At 47.6% G+C, this 22,381-nt stretch overlaps 1 protein-coding gene across 5 annotated transcripts in view; it reads right to left on the bottom strand.

The window, feature by feature from the left end:
• Window positions 1-20,895, bottom strand: part of LOC122541375 (uncharacterized) — a 51,092-nt gene extending 30,197 nt beyond the window's left edge. For 4 of the 5 annotated variants that reach the window (XM_087979406.1, XM_087979404.1, XM_087979407.1 and 1 more), the window contains exon 1: window positions 5,374-6,052. The gene's annotated coding sequence lies outside the window, so the exon portion shown is untranslated. Of the gene's footprint in view, window positions 1-5,373; window positions 6,053-20,853 lie in introns of those variants that run through there. The other variant, XM_087979405.1, reaches the window with a different exon arrangement.
• Window positions 20,896-22,381: the final 1,486 nt, after the last annotated feature.

The raw sequence follows: 22,381 nt of genomic DNA, 5'->3' as shown, positions 1-22,381 counted from the left end.
CTCTACCTTCTGTGTAGGTTGAGGAAAGCCCACCTCCCAACCTCACCACATTCTACAGAGAGTTCATTGAGAGTACCCTGAGCTGCTGCATCACTGCCTGGTTCAGGAATTGCACCGTCTTGGATCTTCAGACCTTACAACAGACAGTGAGGACAGCTGAGAAGATCATCGGGGTCTCTCTCCCCTCCATTACAGAGATTTACAGCACATGCTGCTTCCAAAAGGCTAAGAGCCCACACACCCCTCACTCAAACCCTTCTTCCTCCTGCTATCTGGCAGAAGATAATGGTGCATACAGTCTCTCACAGCCAGACTCTGCGACAGTTTCCTCCCCCAGGCCATCAGGCTCCTTAACACGGTATAATCGGCCTGTTTCCCATCTGGAATTCTTTCATATTGCTGCTAGAAAAATGTCTATTGTTCATCATTCTTCTGTTACACTGTAACTTGCATGTTTTGCATGTCTTATGCACTTTATGCCATGTATGAGGGTGTAGGTTGTGCTGTCTATGTAGCACCCTCGGTCCTGAAGGAACACTGTCTCATTTTTACTGTATCATTTGTAGATGGCAGAAATGACAAATAAAAGTTACTCTACTCTGTCTCTCTACTCTAGGATTGCAATTAACATTAGGGATGTTACCCAGATTAGTAATGCAGAGGCCTGAACTAATCCTCCAGAGATACAAATTCAAACTTCACCATGATAGATAGGAAATTTATGTTCAATTAGTTCGTAAATCTGAAATAACAAAAAGCATCAGGACATGATTTTCATGAAATTACTTCAAGAATTGCCATTTTATTCATTAACGCTCTTCAAAGAATCCCAGTGTGGAAGCAAGCCAATTGATCCATCAAGTCCACACTGACCCTTTGATAAGCATCTCACCCAGATCCACCTCATCCCGGTAACTCTGCATCTCCCACAGCTAATCCACCCAGCCTGCACATCTTTGGACTGTGGGAGGAAGCTGGAGCACCCGGAGGAAACCCACGCAGACACGAAGAGAACGAGCAAACTCCATGCTGACACAGTAACCAGAGGCTGAAATCGAATCCGGGTCCCTTGTGCTGGGAGACAGCAGTGCTAACCACTGAGACCCCCTGCCTTCGGGGAAGGAAATCCACTGTCATGACCTGATCGGGCCTGAGGTGACTCCAGACCCATGACAACGTGGATTCCTCTTTAAAAAAGCTAAGCAAGCCAGTGGTTGAATAGAACGGTTTACAAAAGTTGAATAAAATCAGGTGGACCGTCGGGCGTTGAGCTAGACAGCAGTGTAGACAGAAGTCCACTCTTTCCTAGTTGACCCTGTGGCATTCTATTCATTATCCAAGGGCTTGCACCAACAACGAGTTGGGAGAGTTTTGCAAACAATGAGTCAAGACACAATCTGACAACAGCCACATTGACTAAATCACACCTTAAGAGCAAATATCCCAAACTCTTTGAACCCCATCTCTGGGTGTGAATTTTTCCTGACACAACCTGTTCAGACAGATGATGGTGCACCATTGGAGCAGGTAGGACTTGAACCAGGGCCTCTTGTGCCAGAGATATGGACACTAATGCTTTGCCACAAGAGCCTTTTCCAATTCTGCGTGTATGATTACTGAAACGTTGTTGCTCGATCTCAAACATCCCTCAAGAAAGGCAGCATTGCATACAAAAGCAAATTCAAGCTGAGAGGGTGTGGAAAAAGATCTGCCACCCCCGCCTACCCATAACAGGCCCAGATAGGAAAGCAAAGTTGACCAAATTATCCCAAAAACACCCAGAATGCCTCAGCAAGGACCAAGCAGGCTGACAAGTTCCCAGACAGGCTCTCAGACAAGGAAATACACTTCCCAACACCCACTAACAATACCAGATCAACACAGCTGTCCCAAAGCCCCCAGGGCAGTCTCATAACTCAACAATACCAAAGTTACATAAAAGAAAGGTCAGACAGAGGGGCACCAAATGACCCTGCTCCCAGGACAGGAACAATGGAAGCATCTTGAAATGGAATCAAGAGACATTCTCACCTACCTGCGAAGAGAGCTGGAATCTCCTGACCCAATGGTACTGTCAGGATGCTGCACTGTATTGCGAACCCGATAACTGTTTTCCAATTATCATCACTGTAGCTAGGTTATTCCATTTCCACATAGTTGTATCTTTCCCCAGTTTTAAACTAACTTTATTGTACAAGATTCTAATAAAACCTGGCTTCACCCTCAGCTCGAGGAAGAGAACCCTTGATCTCCCTGTACAGACTGTCAGTTCTGTGTCAGCCTAGTCAATTTCTCTTCCAGTGATATCGCTTGTAATAAACAGCTTGTCAATTTTTGGTTTGTGTGGTCTCTGCCTTATTGGGCTAATTTCTCTGACAGAGGGTAACAGTTCCGTTCTCTTGTGCAGCCTAGTGAGGTCTTGATTGCCTGTGAATTGCCTGAAAGTGTCATTTTTAAAATGTTTCCTGCATTATCAATTCTGGTTTCCTTCCAATCGGAAGGATGTTGTGAAAGTTGAAAGGGTTCAGAAAAGATTTACAAAGATTATGCCAGGGTTGGAGGATTTGAGCTATAAGGAGGCTGAACAGGCTGGGGCTGTTTTCCCTGAAGCATCAGAGGCTGAGGGGTGACCTTATAGGGGCTTATAAAACCATGAGGGGCATGGATAGTCCAGAACTAGAGGGTATAGGTTTAGGGTGAGAGGGGAAAAATATAAAAGAGACCTAAGGGGTACCTTTTTCATAGAGGGTGGTACATGTATGGAATGAGCTGCCAGAGGAAGTGGTGGAGGCTGGTACAATTGCAACATTTAAAAGGCTTCTGGCTGGGTATATGTATAGGAAGAGTTTGGAGGGATATGGGCTGGGGCTGGCAGGTGGGACTAGATTGGGTTGGGATATCTAGTCGGCATGGACGGGTTGGGCCGAAGGGTCTGTGTCCATGCTGTACATCTCTATTTCATAGAGATGACTATATTGAATAGCAATGACCAACGACATGGTGAAGATTGTGTGTGGTCAGCACTTGGATCCCACACAGTTGAAATCTGCACACATTTCACAGTCGGGTGCTATTTTTATAAATGACTTCAATGTGAATGTGCCTGGTTAATTGCTACAACTTCTTCTTGAAGGGGTCCATTATGCTCATAAGTAAAATAATATTAATCCATCCACTTCAGAGATGATCAAGAGACAAGCACTTTGGAAATGGAAACTGGGTCACAGCTGTCTGATGACTTACCAAGCACATAGCATCACAGGCTCAGCCTGCTGTTCTTAAAAGATCATCCCCCAGCTCCACATTCCTTTCCTCCTGCGCTCCTAATCAAGCTCAGCAATACTGAGCTTCAACACACCTCTGAACTGTGCTTTCATCGTCCAACATCACCCCCTGAGCTACAGCCCTAAAGCTGAGTCATGCCGACCATCATGTTGCACTGCTCCCTCCCCCCTCACTCTGGTGGTAATCCCAGGTGTTATTGCCTCCCTCATTGACATGTTGGGCTTCCATTGTTCTTAGTTACTGTTCCATCTACCTGTCAGCACACTGTGTCCAAAGGGTGACTTCCCCACCACAGCGATGACCCCGGACTTTCACTGAGCTGACCCTCATGACCCATGCGTCTGGCTGACTTGGACAGACAGCCCTGAGTGACCCTTGACCCGACTCATTACGACTTCCCAATCTGGTCGCACTGGACCAGCAGGACTGGTCATGGCCTACAACCCTGACTGTAGTGATGCAGTTTCCCCTGACCACCCCCATCCAGGCCCTGGATGGAAAGTCAACCCTACCGTTGAACTTACTGCACTGGGAGCCCTTGACTGAGGACTACTCTCCACAGGCTGAGACGTGGCCATTCAGCTTTCTGTCCACACTGAAAGGTAGGCAGGACAGGAGCACAGAGGGTCTTTAAGCTCTGCCTGAAGGGTCAAAGTGCACAAAGTCAATGCAATGCAAGGCCTCACTCCTGATGCCCGAAACGTCGGTTTTCCTGCTCCTTGGATGCTGCCTGACCTACTGTGCTTTTCCAGCACCACACTTGACCATCCCAGATATACCTTCCAGTCTATTTGTATTGACCGCTCACAATATGGTCTCCTTTGCATTGGGGAAGCAGGCTGGCTGACTGCTTGACAGAACACCAACATTCCCATGTCAGGCCTGCTGCAGAGCTCCAGCCAGGGTAAAAGCAAGCTGAAACAACACCTTATCTTCCACTCAGGGGACCCTGCAGCCTCCAGGACTCAGTGCCCAGCCTGTGGGGCTCTCGCCCAAAACATCCTGCTCCTCGGATGCTGCCTGACCTGCTGTGCTTTTCCAGCACCACACTAATCTAGAATGATTCCATCTCTCCATGCTTGGTTTTAAACCCATCTCCCACACTCGCTCCCCTTACAGCATGGAGTGTCCACAGCACAGCTCTCCCATTTTCTCACTTGGTTAGATTAGATTAGATTCCCTACAGTGTGGAGGCAGGCCCTTCGGCCCAACCAGCCCACACCCGCCCTCTGAAGAGTAACCCACCCACACCCATTTCTCTCTGACTAATGCAGCTAACACTATGGGCAATTTAGCACGGACTGTGGGAGGAACCCAGAGCACGGAACAGACACGGGGAGAATGTGCAAACTCCACCCAGACAGTCGCCCGAGGCTGGACTCGAACCTGGGACCCTGGTGCTGTGAGGCAGCACTGAGCCATCAGCTCTTAAACTGTCTACATTTTTCCTTCTCCTCCCTCTCGGCCTGCCTCTCCATCCACATCTCTTTTACCTAGCCCTTCACATAGCTCTCTCTGGGATGGGTCTCCACCTCCCCCAGTTGAGCTTCTCTGGTTTCTAATTGCTGTGCTCTTCCAGCATCACTAATCCAGAATCTGGTTTCCAGCATCTGCAGTCATTGTTTTTTTTACCCTGTTCTGATGAGTCACCCGACTGGAAAGATGGGCTCTGCTTTCTTCCCGCGGGAGCTGCCGGACCTGCTGCGTTTCTCGAGCAATTTCTTGTCGCGGACGCGTCTATTTCCTTTTGCGAATGAATCTAACACCTCTCTCTCTGTCTCTCTCTCCGTGAACCCCATTTCATCTTCGCTCCGACCCACAAATGTTGTTCGCCAAACTTTTGAGACTCTTGTTAAAACACTTGTTGGAAATCCATGTCAGTAATGACCTTTCTGTGCTTTTCAGCAAACTAACGAGATCACTCCTTTTTCCCCCCAAAATCTGTTTTCCTTCGTGAAGTCAGATTGGGGTTTTTTTTCTCCCTCCTTCCCCCCCCCCCCCCAAGTAACTAGAGTTGCCTTGCTGATCAGTTAGCCTCCCGGTACCGTGAAAAATCCCAAAATAGCCCAGGAAACGATTGTCACTCACTCACTGCCCGAAGCAGATTCTCCTGACACAGCCCCAGTCAACGTATCCTGGCCGTTCCCCCATTTCACTCCACACATGAGCGGTGCTCTCAGTTTTTCAGTTGTCCATCTCCAATGTGATCATTTCTCAGCCTTCACAACGCAGAACGGCAGTACCAGACCTCAGCTTCTCAGTCTCTCCGCTCACTTGAAGGTGCGGTGACCCGCCGGTCTATCCAGCCGCCTCTCCCTGAGCTCCTCTGCAGTTCTGGGGACTTGAGTTACAATGTCTTTTTGTTTTGTAATTCACAAAAAGCCCGCTATCGCTGGGGGGCTGGCTCAGATCGGAAGCTAAAAGTCTGTACAGAAGGGTTAGCCGTAACGTTAACCCATTAAATGTTGACTTCTGCGCCTCCTGGTGCAGCCTGGCTGCTGTGTTCTTGCAGCCTCCTGCCTGAAATAAACTGCAGAGGCGCTTCTCCAGTGTGTGTGTGTGTGTGAGAGAGAGAGAGAGATCAGTGACAGGAACCCCGAACAACCCTCTGCCCGTATCACCTCGCCCCAAGAAACCGTGAGATGAAACTACACAGGAGACTGGTTCAAGCAACTTAATATAAAGTTTTCAGAGATCGCAGAACAACGGGTGTACTCTTTTCTAAATTAAAAAGGAACCACATTTAGCTTCAGCTTTACCGTTCCCTCAGCGCTGACGAACGAGAGAAACTTTTAAACCTGCCCAGCTCTATTTCCCTCCCCTCCCCTATCAGCGTTCCGGAAAGACCACTCCCTCCCTCGTCAGGTCCACACCCCGCCCCCAACCAACCCAACCTCCACTCCTGGTACCTTCCCCTTCAAGAAATGCAAAACTTGTGCCCACGCCTCACCCCCCCCCCCCCCCCCCGACCTTCCCCCAAGGCCCCAAAGGATCCTTCCATATCGGTCAGAAATTCACCTGCACCTCCACACACATCATTTACTGCATCCGCTGCACCCGATGTGGCCTCCTCTATATTGGGGAGACAGGCCGCCTACTTGCGGAATGTTTCAGAGAACACCTCTGGGACACCCGTACCAACAAACCCAACCACCCCGTGGCTGAACACTTTAGCTCCCCCTACCACTCTGCCAAGGACATGCAGGTCCTTGGCCTCCTTCAACGCCAGACCATGGCAACACGACGCCTGGAGGAAGAGCGGCTCATCTTCCGCCTCGGAACCCTCCAACCACACGGGATGAATGTAGATTTCTCCAGCTTCCTCATTTCCCTTCCCCCCACCTTATCTCAGTCCCAACCCTCGGCTCAGCACCGCCTTCCTAACCTGCAATCTTTTTCCCGACCTCTCCGCCCCCCACCCCCTCTCCGGCTTATCACCCTCACCTTAATCTCCTTCCACCAATCGCATTCCCAACGCCCCTCCCCCAAGTCCCTCCTCCCTACCTTTTATCTTAGCCTGCTTGGCAGACCCTCCTCATTCCTGAAGAAGGGCTTATGCCCGAAACATCGATTCTCCTGCTCCTTTGATGCTGCCTGACCTGCTGCGCTTTTCCAGCAACACATTTTTCAGCTCTGACCTCCAGCATCTGCAGTCCTCACTTTCTCCCAGCTCTATTTACAGCTGGTTTTGAGTTAAGGGCATTTTGTGGAGAGCCGGGTTCAAGGGCAACTTGCTCCAGACGCGTGTCATAACATCCCCGACTAGAGTGTGGCACTGGAAAACCGCAGCATCCAAGGAGCAGGATAATCAGCCCTCTGTCAGGAATGAGGCCTGTGGGTCCATGCTGAGACATAAATGGGAGGAGGGTGGGATTTGGGGGAAGGTAGCTGGGTATGTGATAGGTGAATGAAGGTGAAGGAGATGGTGATAGGTCAGAGGGAGGGGTGATGGACAGGTCTGGAGGGCGGTGCCAAGTTGGAGGCTTGGGACTGGCATAAGGTGGGGGGGAGGGGAAATGAGGAAGCTGGTGAAATCCACATTGATCCTGTGTGGTCATAGGGTCCTGAGGTGGAATATGAGGCATTCTTCCTCCAGGTGTCGGGTGGTAAGGGTTTGGTGGTGGAGGAGGCCCAGGATCTGCATGTCCTTGATGGAGTGGGAGGGGGAGTTGAAGTGTTCAGCCACGGGGGTTGGGGTTGGTGGGTGTGGGTGTCCCAGAGATGTTCTCTGAAATAATCCGCAAGAAGGCATCCTGTCTCCCCGATGTAGCGGAGAGCATACTGGGTGCAACGGATGCAATAGATGACATTGGTAGAGGTCACAGAGTCATAGAGTCATAGAGATGTACAGCACAGAAACAGACCCTTCAGTCCAACCCATCCATGCCTACCAGATATCCCAGACTAATCTAGTCCCACCCGCCAACACCTGGCCCATATTCCTATTCATATACCCATCCAGATGCCTTTTAAATATTGCAATTGTACCAGCCTCCACCACATCCTCAGGCAGCTCATTCCGTACATGTACCACCCTCTGCGTGAAATAGTTGTCCCTTAAGTCTCTTTTATATCTTTCCCCTCTCACCCTAAATCAATGCCCTCTAGTTCTGGACTCCCCCACCCCAGGGAAAAGACTTTTATCCTTAACATGCCCTTCATGATTTTATAAACCTCTATAAGGTCACCCCTCAGCCTCCGACGCTCCAGGGAAAACAGCCCTAGCCTATAGCCCAAACCCTTGCAAATCTTTTCTGAACCCTTTCAGCTTTCACAACATCTTTCCAATAGGAAGGAGACCAGAATTGCACGCAATATTCCAAAAGTGGCCTAACCAATGTATAGATGAATTTCTGAGAGATGTGGCAGGATCCCTTGGGGCCTTGGAGGTGAGGGACATGGTGTGAGTGCAGGTTTTGCACTTCCTGCAGGGGCAGGAAAAGGTGCCGGGAGTGGGGTGTGGGCCGATGGCGGAGGGTGTGGACCTGACGAGGGAGTGGCAGAGGGAATGGTCTCTTTGGAACGCTGATGGGGTGGGGAGGGAACTATATCTCTGATGGTGGGGTCCGTTTGGAGGTGGCGGAGGATGATGCACTATATGCGAAGGTTGGTGGGGTGGAAGGTGAGGGCCAGGGGATTCTGTCCTTACTGCGTTGGGAGGGGTGGTGTTCAAGGGCGTGAAGTGGAGGAGATGTGCTGGAGGGCACCGTCAGTCAGGTGGGAAGGGAAGTTACAGTCATGGAAGAAGGAGGCCAGCACCTTCTATTCCGACCTCAAGTTCACCTGGACCATCTCGGAAACCTTCCTCCCCTTCCGGGACCTCTCCATCACCATCCGAGTAACCATAGACATATACTACAAACCCACCGACTCCCACAGCTACCCAAACTACGCCTCCTGCCACTCTACCTCCTGTAAAAACTCCATCCGTTATTCCCAATTCCTCTGCCTCCGCCGCACCTGTTCCCACGATGACAAATTCCACCCCAGAAAGTCCCAGATGGCCTCCTTCTTCCATCGTTGCAGTGTCCCTTCCCACATGTGTGAAAAGCACAGCAGCTCAGGCAGCATCAGAGGTGCAGGAGAGTTGATATTTTGGGCATGAGCCCTTCGTTAGGACTACTTTTGTTCCCATGTCTTATGGTCTGAACTAATGCTCCCATATTTGCCAAGGGTGCTAGAATTACTGGTTCAGAGGAGAACCCCAAACACAGCTGAAATTGAAAGTCACACAAGACTTTCAATTCGATTTTGTGGTTGGTGTTTCACTGTAAAGTTGAAATCAGAACTGATTTTCTTGTAAATTACTTATTCCATTTCTTCATCGATAAACTTCTTAAAAAGCACCCACACAAACAAATTAACCACAGCCAGTATTAGAAACTTGAATAAACAGGTGTACTGTAACATTTCAAGATGTGTAAAGGAGTCACACCCACTTCTTCCTGTGCTATCAAGAACTTGCCCAGCAGCTTTCAAACAGTAGAGTCTTAGAGATGTAGAGCACATAAACAGACCCTTCGGTCCAATTCATCCATGCTGACCAATTATCCCAACCTAATCTAGCCCAATTTGCCAGCACTTGGCCCATATCCCTCCAAACCCTTCCTATTGTTAGACCCATCCAGATGCCTTTAAAATGCTGCAATTGTACCACCCTCTGGCAGCTCATTCCATGCATACACTACACTCTGCGTGAAAAAGTTGACCCTTAGATCCCTTTTATATCTTTCCCCACTCACCTTAAACCTATGCCCTCTAGTTCTGGATCCCCCTACCCAAGGGAAAACACCTTGTCTATTTACTCTATCCATGCCCCTCATGATTTTATAAACTTCTATAAGGTCACCCCTCAGCCTCTGACGCTCCAGGGAAAACAGCCCCAGCCTGTTCAGCCTCTCCCTGTAGCTCCAATCCTCCAACCCTGGCAACATCCTTGCGAATCTTTTCTGAACCCTTTTAAGTTTCACAACATCCCTGACTGCCTGTGGCTCATTTAGCACAATGAGATGTCACTGGACACCTCCTCAAAAAGACTTACACTGCTCCAGAAAAGAAATGGACACAATTAAGTGCACCAATTAGTTCCTGAACTTGTCTGATCCCCCTGCGTCTGTCTCCCAGAGCCTGCAGTGTCTCCCGGCTTGTTCTTATTTATTTCCAGTGTCTCTCCTGGAGTTTGCCCCCAATGTGTGTGGACAGGGATTTAACATTGCTCAGATCCACCTTGAGACTGAAGTGGAAGAGAAGTGACAGTTGCTCTAGACTGGCCCAAGTTTCCAGAGGGCAAGGGGGGTTTGGAGAGGTTGGGAGGAGGTGGGGTTTGTGGTATCCTGGGCACACTGAAAACTGGTGCTGAATGCACGGCTATTTCTTTGCTAAAAGCAGATTACACAATCCTATCTAAAGGTCATCGCTAACCAGGTCTGGTCTGCTCTGGGATTGGTGATTCACCCCAACCAATCCTGTGCTTCCCCCTTCCACTCCGCCAAGGACATGAAGGTCCTGGGCTTCCTCCATCTCCAAACCCTAACCACCTGATGCCTGGAGGAAGAATGCCTCATCTTCTGCCTTGGGACCCTCCAACCACACGAGATGAATGTGGATTTCACCAGTTCCACCATTTCCTCTCCCCTGACCTTATCCCAGTCCCAACATTCCTACTCAGCACCCACCCTCTTGAACAGTCCCACCTGTCTATCTTCCTTCCCACCTATCTACTCCACCCTCTTCTGACCTATCATCTTCTCCCCCACCTTCATCTGCCTATTGCATTCCCAGCTGCCTTCTCCCAGCAACAGCCCCTACCATTTATCTTTCAGCCCCCTTGGCCCACAAGCCTCATTCCTGACGAAGGGCTCTTGCTCAAAATGTGATTCTTCTGCTCCTGGGATGCTGCCTGACTGGCTGTGCTTTTCCAGCACCACAGTCTTTGAGTCTGTGCTGTACTGGGTAGGATGATCTGAGAGCCTATGTGCAGGACAGGGGGACACCTGCCTCATCAGCCTGTACCAGGAGAAGACCTTTGGCAGGATCTCGCACACCTACATGCTCTCCTGAATGGGCACTGGCGAGGGAATCTGCAATTGGATCTGACTGCTCTACACCAAGATCGTTAGTGCAGTCTCAATCAATGAAAGCTTCCCGATCAGATCCGGAGTCAGGCAGGGCTGCCCACTCTCTCCTGGTGTGTGTGTGTGTGTGTTGTATAGAGTCTTTTGCTGAGTCCATCAGGAAGGATGTGAGCCTGAGAGGGGAGATTATTCCAGGCAGTGGGAGCCAGCAGGTCAAAGCCTCCCTGTACATGGATGATGTTGTCGTTTTCTGCTCAGATTGGCTGTCAGTGCACGGACTCCTGAGCATCTATGACCAGTTCGAACTGGCCTCAGGAGCCAAGGTAATCCGAGGCAAGAGCGAGGCCTTGTTCTTTGGGGACTGGGCCAACCAAATCCTTTATATCCTTTACTATCTGGACAGATTACCTGAAAGTGTTGGGAATACAGTTCAGAGGAGCTGGGACATGCATAATACCAACGTGAGGAAGAAACTGGTTTGTTGGGAGCACCACTCCCTCTGCATTATGGGTAAAATCCTGGTCATCAGGTCTGAGGCACTTCTATTGTTGTACCTGGGACATGTCTGGCCCATTCCCCTAAACTGCGCTGTCTCAGCCACACCTCACCTGAACCCTATCCACAGGGACACAATGTACAAGGCTCTGGATAAAGTTGGGGTGGGGGGGGGGAGCATGAGCAGAATGCTACCCTCACCCTGATGGCCATCTCTGTGTGTGGCTGCATCAAGCTGTGTGTAAACCCTCGATACATAAACACCAAGTGTCAGTACGTACTGAGGTTCGACCTGTCCCGGGTTCGGGAAGGATGGGACTGGCCTCGCTGCTGCAGAACTCTCCGAGTAGTTGGACCGTTCCGTATCTCCTGTCCCTCGTGGAGAAATTTACAAAGAAAATGACCCTTACCCACCGGTCCATCAGGGAGTGGTCTGCACGTAGTGTCCCCGAGACCCTGAGGGATAAAGAGAGTGTGGATGCAGCTGCGTGGTTCCCTGAGCAGACTGTCAAAGTCATTCAGCAGAATGTCCCATCGCCAGAACTTTCCAACAAGCACCAAGACATCGCTCGGCTGGTGGTGAGAAGGGCACTGCCCGTCAGATCCTTCATGTATGCCCATTCGTCCTGCACTACCGCACGCTGCTCTCGAAGTGGCAGCATGGGGATACAGACTGTCACACATCTCCCTCTGGAAGGTTCCTTTGTAAAAGAAAGTCTGGAGGGAAACGCAGCTTAAAAATGTGTTGCTGGAAAAATGAAGCAGGTCAGGCAGCATCCAAGGAGCAGGAGAATCGACGTTTTGGGCATAAGCCCTTCTTCAGGAATGAGGAAGGTGTGCCAAGCAGGCTAAGATAAAAGGTGGGGAGGTGGGACTTGGGGGAGGGACGTTGGGAATGCGATAGGTGGAAGGTGGTTAAGGTGAGGGTGATAGGCCGGAGAGGGGGTGGGGGCGGAGAGATGTAGTGGTTTGTGTCATCCTGAGCAGCTCCATGAGTCTGTGCTCTACCTGGGACGCACACTGAGACAAACTACAGCTGCACCTGGAGGACCATCAACTCAGTGAAAGTCACTCTTTGGTCTGCCCAAAACGTGTTGGTCTTCTAGAGCAAGGAATTGACCCAGACCAAGTGTTGCAGACTGGCACATTCCAAGGTCCAGGACTACATGCTGAGGGATGCACTAAAGCCTGGGGCAGCTGCTGCCAAAGGGCAGTGGGGAAAGACCACAGTCTGGGGTCTTGCTGCTGAAGGTAAATGGGGTCCGTTGAGTTATCGGACCCTCCTGGTGCCTCAGTATGTGGTTTAAGTATGAAGTGTCTTGGGTTTGTTTGTTCCCCATATATTGTTCAAACAAAAGAAAAATCACCAAGGTTCTGTAAAAGTGCGGCTGAGTTTGCTGGGGTTATCTCGGGGATTTCCCAGTTATCATTCTCAAAGTAAATTAAACTGCTTCAAAGGTTTTCTTTACCAACAGAATTTGGTTTGAACAGAATTAAAAAATGAATTCAACGTGTTCTCACCCATCACCAGCCCTCAATAATTCCACTGCCCACAGGAAACACTGCAGGAACTCACGAGTAACTTGGGGATTTGGATCATGGCAGGTGGTGCAATGTGATTTCATTGTAACTTTTTAAAAAATGTTTTACGATTTACATACGAAAGAACTGAAAACAACACGGTCATTCTAAAAGATGAGAGACTTAACAAACAATCCGGGTCTTTTTCAATATATAATTTCAGTTACATCACACTTTTGCTATAAATTCTGTGTCTTACAATCTTATTCTCCACAAACACCTGATGAAGGAGCAGCGCTCTGAAAGCTAGTGTGCTTCCAATTAAATCTGTTGGACTATAACTGGTGTTGTGTGATTTTTAACTTTGTCCATCCCAGTCCAACACCAAATCATGTCAATCAAAAACAGAGATCTAACATTAAGAGAGTGATAGAAGCTTTCGAAAGGCTTTCATGAAATGATACTTCCACTTTGATGTTCTAAACTGGATTTTATTTTTATCTCTGAATCATTGAATGTGTTATTTCATTGTGCAGTCAGCAGAGAACTGATAAAGAATTAAATCATTATTCATCAATCACTCAAACATTTCAATAAACAATAATCTGTAGTGATTAAAGGACCAGAGTGAATGAATGTCATTCTCAAGAAACACTTGTTCTGTTTAAAGATTGAAACATATGTTTTTCCAGATGATATACTGGTTCCACACGCTGTCATGTCAGTGATTCTCCAGTGAGTGTCAACAACAACAACTTGAGCCTGTGGAGGGTCCCTAACTTCACAAAATGGGCTTCATCAAATTCGAACTCACCCAAAGGATCAGTCCACAAACAGTTCACGTGTTCACCCAATCCTCCTGCGCTGTCCCCCTGTTTATTAGTGAATTCCAGTGTGTCTCCAATCATGGTGGTCACTGAGGGAGCAGACACTGCAGTTTGCCCCAGGTTTGTGGGGAGGGAGGGGGTTTAACACTGCTCAGACCCGCCTTTAGACTCGACTACAGGAGAGTGATATATGCCCCGGGCTGGCACAGCTTTCCAGAGGGCAGGGATTAGGGGTGTCCTGGGCACAGTTTGAGAACTGTGGAGAGCAGCTCCCCCAACAAAATGCAGTGAACCCAAGCTATGCGGCTGAGCAGAGCTGGCTGGCTGATGCTGCAGGTTTGCACAAAGTGAAGGCCACCTCTCCTGCCTTTTAACTACAGGAACCTCGACTCCAGGGAGATCCCAGTGGGGATGAGAACCTGCTGCCCCTTTGTCCTGCATCTTCTGGAGCATGCTTATGAAACGAGTTCAGAAGGATTTAATTGGGAGGCGGAGGGGTGACAGCAATGTATCCCAACTCCTTTATGACTAGAACTGCCACTTCCACACCTAATACCACAATTAGATTGAAAGAAAGATGACTCCACCTGACATCTTTGTTCCCATCTGTATTTTTATGTTGATTTGTTTCCCAGAAGCCCTCACACCAAAATGATGCGACTACCTCCCCCCTGTCCTGTAATGAGGTCAGCCAACTGGACCCCATAGAATACGAGTTCCCTGATTGGGGCTGTTAACCTGGTCCCATGAGGGAGCCCTGGCTGACAGATGTAAACAAGAGTGGCAGAGGTTCTGTAAACAAAGAGTGATGGGATACCGGCCCCTGTGCAGTTATTTCAGTAACAATGAGTGAAAAGAAAATACAGACCTGAAGAAATTCGCTCAGACATCTTTATGTTGGGACAAGCATTTCTGGCAGTGTCATTAATTGGGAAGCTTGATTTGTTTTATCCTGCCATTGAAGACTAGGCCCAGTATGTGGAATGATTGCACCATGTTTTCCTGGGCAAATTACACTGGGGCAGATGAAAAGCAACAACTTGTCAACTGACAACTTGTGGATCCACAGTTTTATCGGTTATTCGGAGCTTAACATTGCCTGAGGCACCAGACGCAAACCTTTTGACAGCTAACCTATTTTTAAGGAATATTGTGACCCCAAGCCTCCTCTAATTCAGAGACACTATCGGTTCTAATCAGCTTTCCAAGAACATGAGAAATCTGTGGCAGTATTTTTGATGAGGTTAACATGACTGACAGACATGTGATTTTGTATTAAGCCTGAATGAGATGTTGAGAGAACATGGTGGATTAGTGATGTGACTATGCAAAAGCACAGACGAGCTGAATCCCAACTGGATTCAGGCGCCACAACTGGCTTTATCATTAGAAAATGCAGCGAGTGGAGCATAGATGAGTTGCAGGCTATGTCAATGGAAGACTGAGCTTGGGTGACACCACTAAAGTAAAGACAGTTGCACAGTCTCACTCAGGACATATCCTGAACAGAGGGATTCTAGGTCAGCCCAAAGCAAAGCCAAGTGATTAACATCTTCAGGATCGGGGCTGGCAAGCCATTATAGTTGCTGCCACTATGTGGACTTGAGACAGCAAGCAAGTCCTACGAGTCCTGAATTGAGTCAGAACACATACGTTGGTATCCAGAAGAGTGCCCATCCTTGAAAGCCCACGAGCTTGGAACAGTGAAACTGCTCAGCAGCATCAAATCAGAAGCAGTCAAAGTGAGTATCTGATTAAATAGTCACCTGGTTCTAATGGAGGTGGAGACCAGCGTGTCTGTCTCAGTGATTGCAGGACCACTAATAAAATTCACTCTGGACTCCAACCCTTAAGTTGCATAAGGTCTTTACCTTATCCAATCACAATCTCCTATTCTCCTTTAGATGTCTTAACTGTATTGACACTATTGGGTAATGAATTGTCCCCCAAGCTCTGACAAGATTTGTTGATTATATTTGATTTATGACTTCCAATTTTGTCGCCCCACAAGTGGAAACATTGTTATTTCACTTTTCAAACGTATGGTATGATCTGCCTGTACTGCATGCAAAACAAAACTTTTCACTGTGCAATAATAATGAATCAAATCAGTTAGATCAGCAATCATCTTAAATAGTAGAGCCGACCTGAGTACCTCTGCTTCTAATTCGTATGTTGACATAATCAGCAGAATTTGTGTTCAATTAGATGCTCCAGCAATCTCTCTAACTGGCAAGCAATGAAAAGAGGAATGGACTGTATGAACAGGCATTTCTCAATGAAGCCAAGAATCTGCTGCATATGTTCTTCGGAACAAATCCTTACCCACTGTGGTTTAATTCATGGAGTATTTTATATAAACTACCACATATGAAAAGGCAATACTCAGAGGCATGCACAAGAATTCCTAGGAGCATGGTATTCCAACCAGAACTCTATCAACAACCACATTGACTTGGACCCCATTTACCAACCCTTGAGAAAAGGAACAGGAAATGACATCACCGTAGGAAATGACATCACCGACCCAAGGAGACCCAAACATATCAATAGGAAGCAGGAATTATCAGCAGTGCTTCATCTGTAGGCTCACTGAAGATGTTACCTAGTATTGTGACGAAACATCTGAAAATGTACCTTCCAGCTCAGCGAGCAAACCTACATCCAGAACCTCAAACTGAGCTACAAATCTTGTCGAAACTCGCTAGTATTCAAACCTAGAAGAAACCTTCAATACTCTACTTGCAATACAAGTGATTATCTCCACTAATACTGTGCGAAACTGACGTGACTACATGCAGCATCTGCAGGTCCTGGTAATATACTGAATACACTTGAGAATGCAGAACTTGCATTGGACGTTTGCCTACCTTTCTATCTGACACTTAGTAATGGTGAAAGAATTGGTATTGCTGCGAGCAAGAGGCTTAGAATTTGCATTAAATTCAGAAGCAGCGTAGATGGTGCACAAGACATTGTTTTAAATGTATGAGCAGCTACACAGGTGATGACAAAGATTTTTGAATGTGGAATAATCTGAACGTGTGGAAATAGGAGATGTTCTCTACGGATGGAGCTTCTGCTATTTCAAAGGAATGCCCTCAATTACTTGTTGCAATAACACTGTGTGGCTCATTATGTAGATCAAGGCTTTGACAATACCAGGAAGGAAGTACCGATTGTGAAGGAAATTAAAACACCTGTAAAAGACTATTTATACAATCTCTAAATCCTTAGTCCAAAGATGACAAGGTGGGGAAGCAGGGTTGAGTATATGGTGCTGGAAAAGCACAACAGGTCAGGCAGCATCCGAGGAGAAGGAGAGTCGACGCTTTGGGCATAAGCTGTTCATCAGGAATGAGGGGGTGGCCCAAGGGGTTGAGAGACAAATGGGAGGGGGTGTGGCTGGGAGGGAAGATAGCTGAGAATGAAATAGGTAGAGGAAGGTGGGGGTGAAAGCGATAGGTTGGAGAGGAGGGTGGAGTGGGAAAGGTAATGGACAGGTCAGGAGGGCGGTGCTGAGTTGGAGGCTTAGGACTGGAATAAGATGGGGGGAGAGGAAATGAGGAAACTGGTGAAATCCACATTGATCCCATAGGGTTGCAGGGTCCCAAGGCAGAAGATGGAGCATTTTTCCTCCAGGCGCTGGGTGGTTTGGGCTTGGCAATGGAGGATGCCCAGGACCTGCATGTCCTTAGCGGAGTGGGAGGGGAAATCAAAGTGTACCGCCATACCTGTGGGGTGCAGTGAGAGAAAGACTCACTGTGATCCTTGTAGAGAGAGGAGAACTTCTTCAAGGTAGGCATCCTTGGAAGAGGCTTTGCAATAAATGTCACAGAAAAAGTGAGGGTGATTGTTGTTAGAATACTGAATGCATTCACAAACACTGCCTGTACCTGTGTTTTTGTTTTTGCCGCTGTTTACCTATTATTTATTTATCTATGCTACCTAACTCTGTGATCTGCCTGTATTGCTCACAAGACAAAGCTTTTCACTGCCTCGGTACACGTGACAATAAATTCAATTCAATTCTATTCAACCTCTCAATGAAGCTTGCGGCTTTCTGGGTAATTTGCTGTAAGTGTTTTGATTAGAGATCCTTTCTCAATACTTTTGAATGTAAAATTTCAGAACTCAAGGCCCGATTACAAAGTACCCTCTGAAGAAGCTGTCCGGTTCTGTGTCACTCTAGACAGCATTAAATAAGTTCTTGTTTGAATTATAGAGTCATAGAGGCATGGAAACAGATCCTTCGGTCCATCCCGTCCATGCCAACCAGATATCCCAACCCAATCTAGTCCCACCTGCCAGCACCCGGCCCATATCCCTCCAAACCCTTCCTATTCATATACCCATCCAAATGCCTCTTAAATGTTGCAATTGTACCAGCCTCCACCACTTCCTCTGGCAGTTCATTCCGTACACGTACCACCCTCTGTGTGAAAAAGTTGTCCCTTAGGTCTCTTTTATATCTTTCCCCTCTCACCTTAAACCTATGCCCTCTAGTTTTGGATTCCCCACCCCAGGGAAAAGACTTTGTCTACTTATCCTATCCATGCCCCTCATAATTTTGTAAATCTCTATCAGGTCACCCCTCAGCCTCTGACGCTCCAGGGAAAACAGTTTCAGACTGTTCAGCCTCTCCTTATAGCTCAAATCCTCCAACCCTGGCAACATCCTTGTAAATATCTTCTGAACCCTTTCAAGTTTCACAACATCTTTCCGATAGGAAGGAGACCAGAATTGTATGCAATATTCCAACAGTGGCCTAACCAATGGCCTGTACAGCTGCAATATGACCTCCCAACTCCTGGACTCAATACTCTGACCAATAAAGGAAAGCATACCAAACGCCTTCTCCACTATCCTATCTACCTGCAACTCCACTTTCAAGGAGCTATGAACCTGCACTCCAAGGTCTCTTTGTTCAGCAACACTCCCTAGGACTTTACCATTAAGTGTACAAGTCTTGCTAAGATTTGCTTTCCCAAAATGCAGCACCTCGCATTTATCTAAATTAAACTCCATCTGCCACTTCTCAGCCCATTGGCCCATCTGGTCCAGATCCTGTTGTAATCTGAGGTAACCTTATTTGCTGTTCACTCCACCTCCAATTCTGGTGTCATCTGCAAACTTACTACCCATACCTCTTATGCTCCCATCGAAATCATTTATATAAATTACAACAATTCTCCTGACCAAATTCTTTCAGGAGAGTCCCGGAGCATATTGAGAATTAATTAGCAAAGACCAAGATCTGCAAGGAAAGGCCATTGTCTCCAAGAAACAATTTAGCTTGAAAAGTTGAATTACATCAGTTGCAAGAGGTGAAGAAATCGGTACAGAAGTTACTGACATTTCATCCCTGCTGTCTGAGCCATCCGATTAAAAAACAAGGTTTTCTGAACAGAAACTCAATATTTTGTGATCGCAAAGCAACCCACTGAGAACTAACTGACTAATGTCGAGACATTTCGGTTGTAGTGAACCGCTACAACGTGGTCGAAACATCCGAGAGGTGGTAGATGTCCTGATTATAAAAATACATAACTGCAGAGAAACACAAAGCAGCGATTCCGGAGACATGGAAACTTCCACGATTGAATTTTAAAACAAACATTGTAGACAGAATTCCGAACGAATAGCTGACAGATGCGAATACCATCACGGGAAAGGTGTCAGTCAGGGTCAGATTCCTCATTGGGCGTCGAAGTGAAATTGACAGGATATGCCAGGATTGGTAAAGGCAGGGTCCTTAAGCAGAAACCACTGGCTTGGGAGCTCATTTTAGTGTCAGCGATGAAAGGAAATAATCTTTAATTTGAGGCATGAGAAAAAGTGACAATTATTTTCTTTCCTTGGTAACTTCTCAAAATGTGACCAGCCCAAACCGAGCTTAAATGCTACATAGAAACCTCTTCGGGAAGAGGTAAGATTAGAGTGGTGCTGGAAAAGCACAGCAGGGCCAGGCAGCATCCGAGGAGCAGGAAAGACTACCTTTCAGGAACTCTTGATTTTGCCGACTCTCCTGCTCCTCGGATGCTGCCTGACCCTGCTGTGCTTTTCCCAGCACCACATTAATCTCCAGCATCTGCAGTACCCACTTCTGCCTCATGGAGAAGGGCAAATCGAGGGCAGTGGAAAGAGCACAGCCTGATGGATGTCACCGATTGGTGAGGGAAACACTCTGATCCTGTCAGGCAGGCCAGGTTCGCGATACCTCCGAACTGCTGAGAGAGGCAGCTACCAGTCCGCAGTAGCAGGCATGTCGTGAAAAGGGGTCCGTCAGCCTCAAGCCTCGGTGCGAGTCTGATTCCAAAAGGCTGGTGAAGTTTTAGTGTTAAATTTCAACATTCAATTTCACAATGAATAATCCACGGTGAGTAGCAGAGCTGTTTGAGTGTCCCGTTCTTTAATATCCTTTATGCTCTGCTACATCTCTGGAGTAAGTGGAAACTTGAACCAAGAGCCTCCTGGCACAGAGCAAGGGACATTGCCAGTGAATCGTAAGAACCCTTTTGCTGTCGGCGGCTTTTATAACAAACGATTGAGCAAGTGAGAAGTGACAAGTGACAAGTTAACCACCTTCCCGCTAAATGACTGCTTACTGACAGATATTGAGCAATTACTCACTCAAGCTCCACATCAGCGAGGTTACTTAACCACTTCAATACGTCTTTGTTAGCATTAAAATAAAAAAAACAAACATTTATATAAAAAAGAAAGGTGCCGGTTATTATCCTAACTTGTAAACATAGCCACACACGTAACTAAAAAGCAGTGATACACAGAATCCCGACAGTGAGTGGAAACAGACCCAGGCCCACACCCCTACCCTATTTTTACCGCTGACTAAGACACCCAGCCTCTTCATTGAACATGGGCAGTTTTTTTGGACTGTGGGAGGAAACCCACGCAGACACACGGAAGAATGTGCAAACTCCACACAGACTGTCACCCGAGGCTAGACTCGAATCTGAGTCCCTAGCGCCGTGAGACAGCAGTGCTAACCACTGAATCAAAGTTCGACAGCTAAATCCCACAGAAAATAATCCCACAGGAACTTCAGCAAAGTTCAGGGTTTTTTTTTTGACACCGAGCCACCCAAAAGTATATTAGGAAGATTGGTCCCATGGAAGTGTAAAGCTTACCCGAGTCCTGAACGTTAACACATCGCCTTGCAGGGTGAGCTGGGCACGTTCAGAACAGCTTTTAAAGCCTTTTCCGGTGAGTAATAATTCGAATTACGCCTCCCCAAATATGACAGTACAGTATTTTGTGAAAGTTACACGCGGTTTCTACGAAATCAGGCCAGCAGTGAGCGCACACACACAAAAAAAACAGAAGTTGCAGGAAAAGCTCAGCAGGTCTGGCAGCCTCTGTGGAGGGAAATCAGAGCTAACGTTTTGGGGTCTAGTGAGGTTCTGAGGAAAGGTCGCCGGACCCAAAACGTTAACTCCGATTTCTCTCCACAGATGCTGCCAGACCTGCTGAGCTTTTCCAGCAACGTCTGTTTTTGTCTCTGACTTGCAGCATCCACAGCTCTTCAGATTTTTTTAAAAGCAGGTCATGTTGTGGCTGTCCAGGACATTGGTTAGGCCTCTGCTGGAATACTGCGTGCAATTCTGGTCTCCTTCCTTTCGGAAAGATGTTGTGAAACTTGAAAGGATTCAGAAAAGATTTACAAGGATGTTGCCAGGGTTGGAGGATTTGAGCTTCAGGGAGAGGCTGAACAGGCTGGGGCTGTTTTCCCTGGAGCGACGGAGGCTGAGGGATGACCTTATAGAGGTTTAAAAAATCATGAGGGGCATGGATAGGGTAAATAGATAAAGTCTTTTCTCTGGGGTCAGGGAGTCCAGAACTAGTGGGCATAGGTTTAGGGTGAGAGGGGAAAGATATAAAAGAGACCTAAGGGTTTTCACGCAGAGGGTAGTATGTGTATGGAATGAGCTGCCAGAGGAAGTGGTGGAGGCTGGTACAATTGCAACATTTAAAAGACATCTGGATGGGTATATGAATAGGAAGGGTTTGGAGGGATATGGGCCGGGTGCTGGCAGGTGGGACTGGATTGGGTTGGGATATCTGGTCGGCATGGACGGGTTGGACCGAAGGGTCTGTTTCCGTGCTGTACATCTCTATGACTGTATGACATTGAATACAAGTTGATAAATTAAGTAAGCTCCATTTTGTTATAATCACTTTTTGATTGGAAAAATAAAATGTATTCACAAATCTGTGAATACCTACAAAGGGTCCACAGTCCATTTGTATAGTTCTTGCAGAGGGGGGGGGGGTGGGGGGGAAGAGACACAGCTGACAGATTGGAATTTGACACCCCAAATGATGCAGTTGCAACAACAAAGTTATTTCTCACTGATTAGATTAGATTAGATTCCCGACAGTATGGAAACAGGCCATTTGGCCCAACAAGTCCACACAGACCCTCCGACTGCTGCAGGAAAAAATATTAAATACATTTGAGGCACCTACAGGGTCTGATAACTGAATTGACCCCCATTTACCTTCAGGAGGAAGACCCCAGACAGTGGTCTTTCCCCACTGCCCCTTGGCAGCAGCTGCCCCAAGCTTTAGTGTGCCCCTCAGCACATAGTCCTGGACCTTGGCATGTGCCAGCCTGCAACACCCGGTCGGGGTCAACTCCTTGCTCTGGAAGACCAT

This window comes from Chiloscyllium plagiosum, unplaced genomic scaffold (assembly GCF_037043375.1).
Source record: "Chiloscyllium plagiosum isolate Xiang-an unplaced genomic scaffold, Cpla_swu_hap1 HiC_scaffold_35, whole genome shotgun sequence".
Taxonomy (NCBI): Eukaryota; Metazoa; Chordata; class Chondrichthyes; order Orectolobiformes; family Hemiscylliidae; genus Chiloscyllium; species Chiloscyllium plagiosum.
The sequence above is the reverse complement of the archived record's forward strand: the minus strand, read 5'-3'. Positions and strand labels throughout refer to the sequence as shown.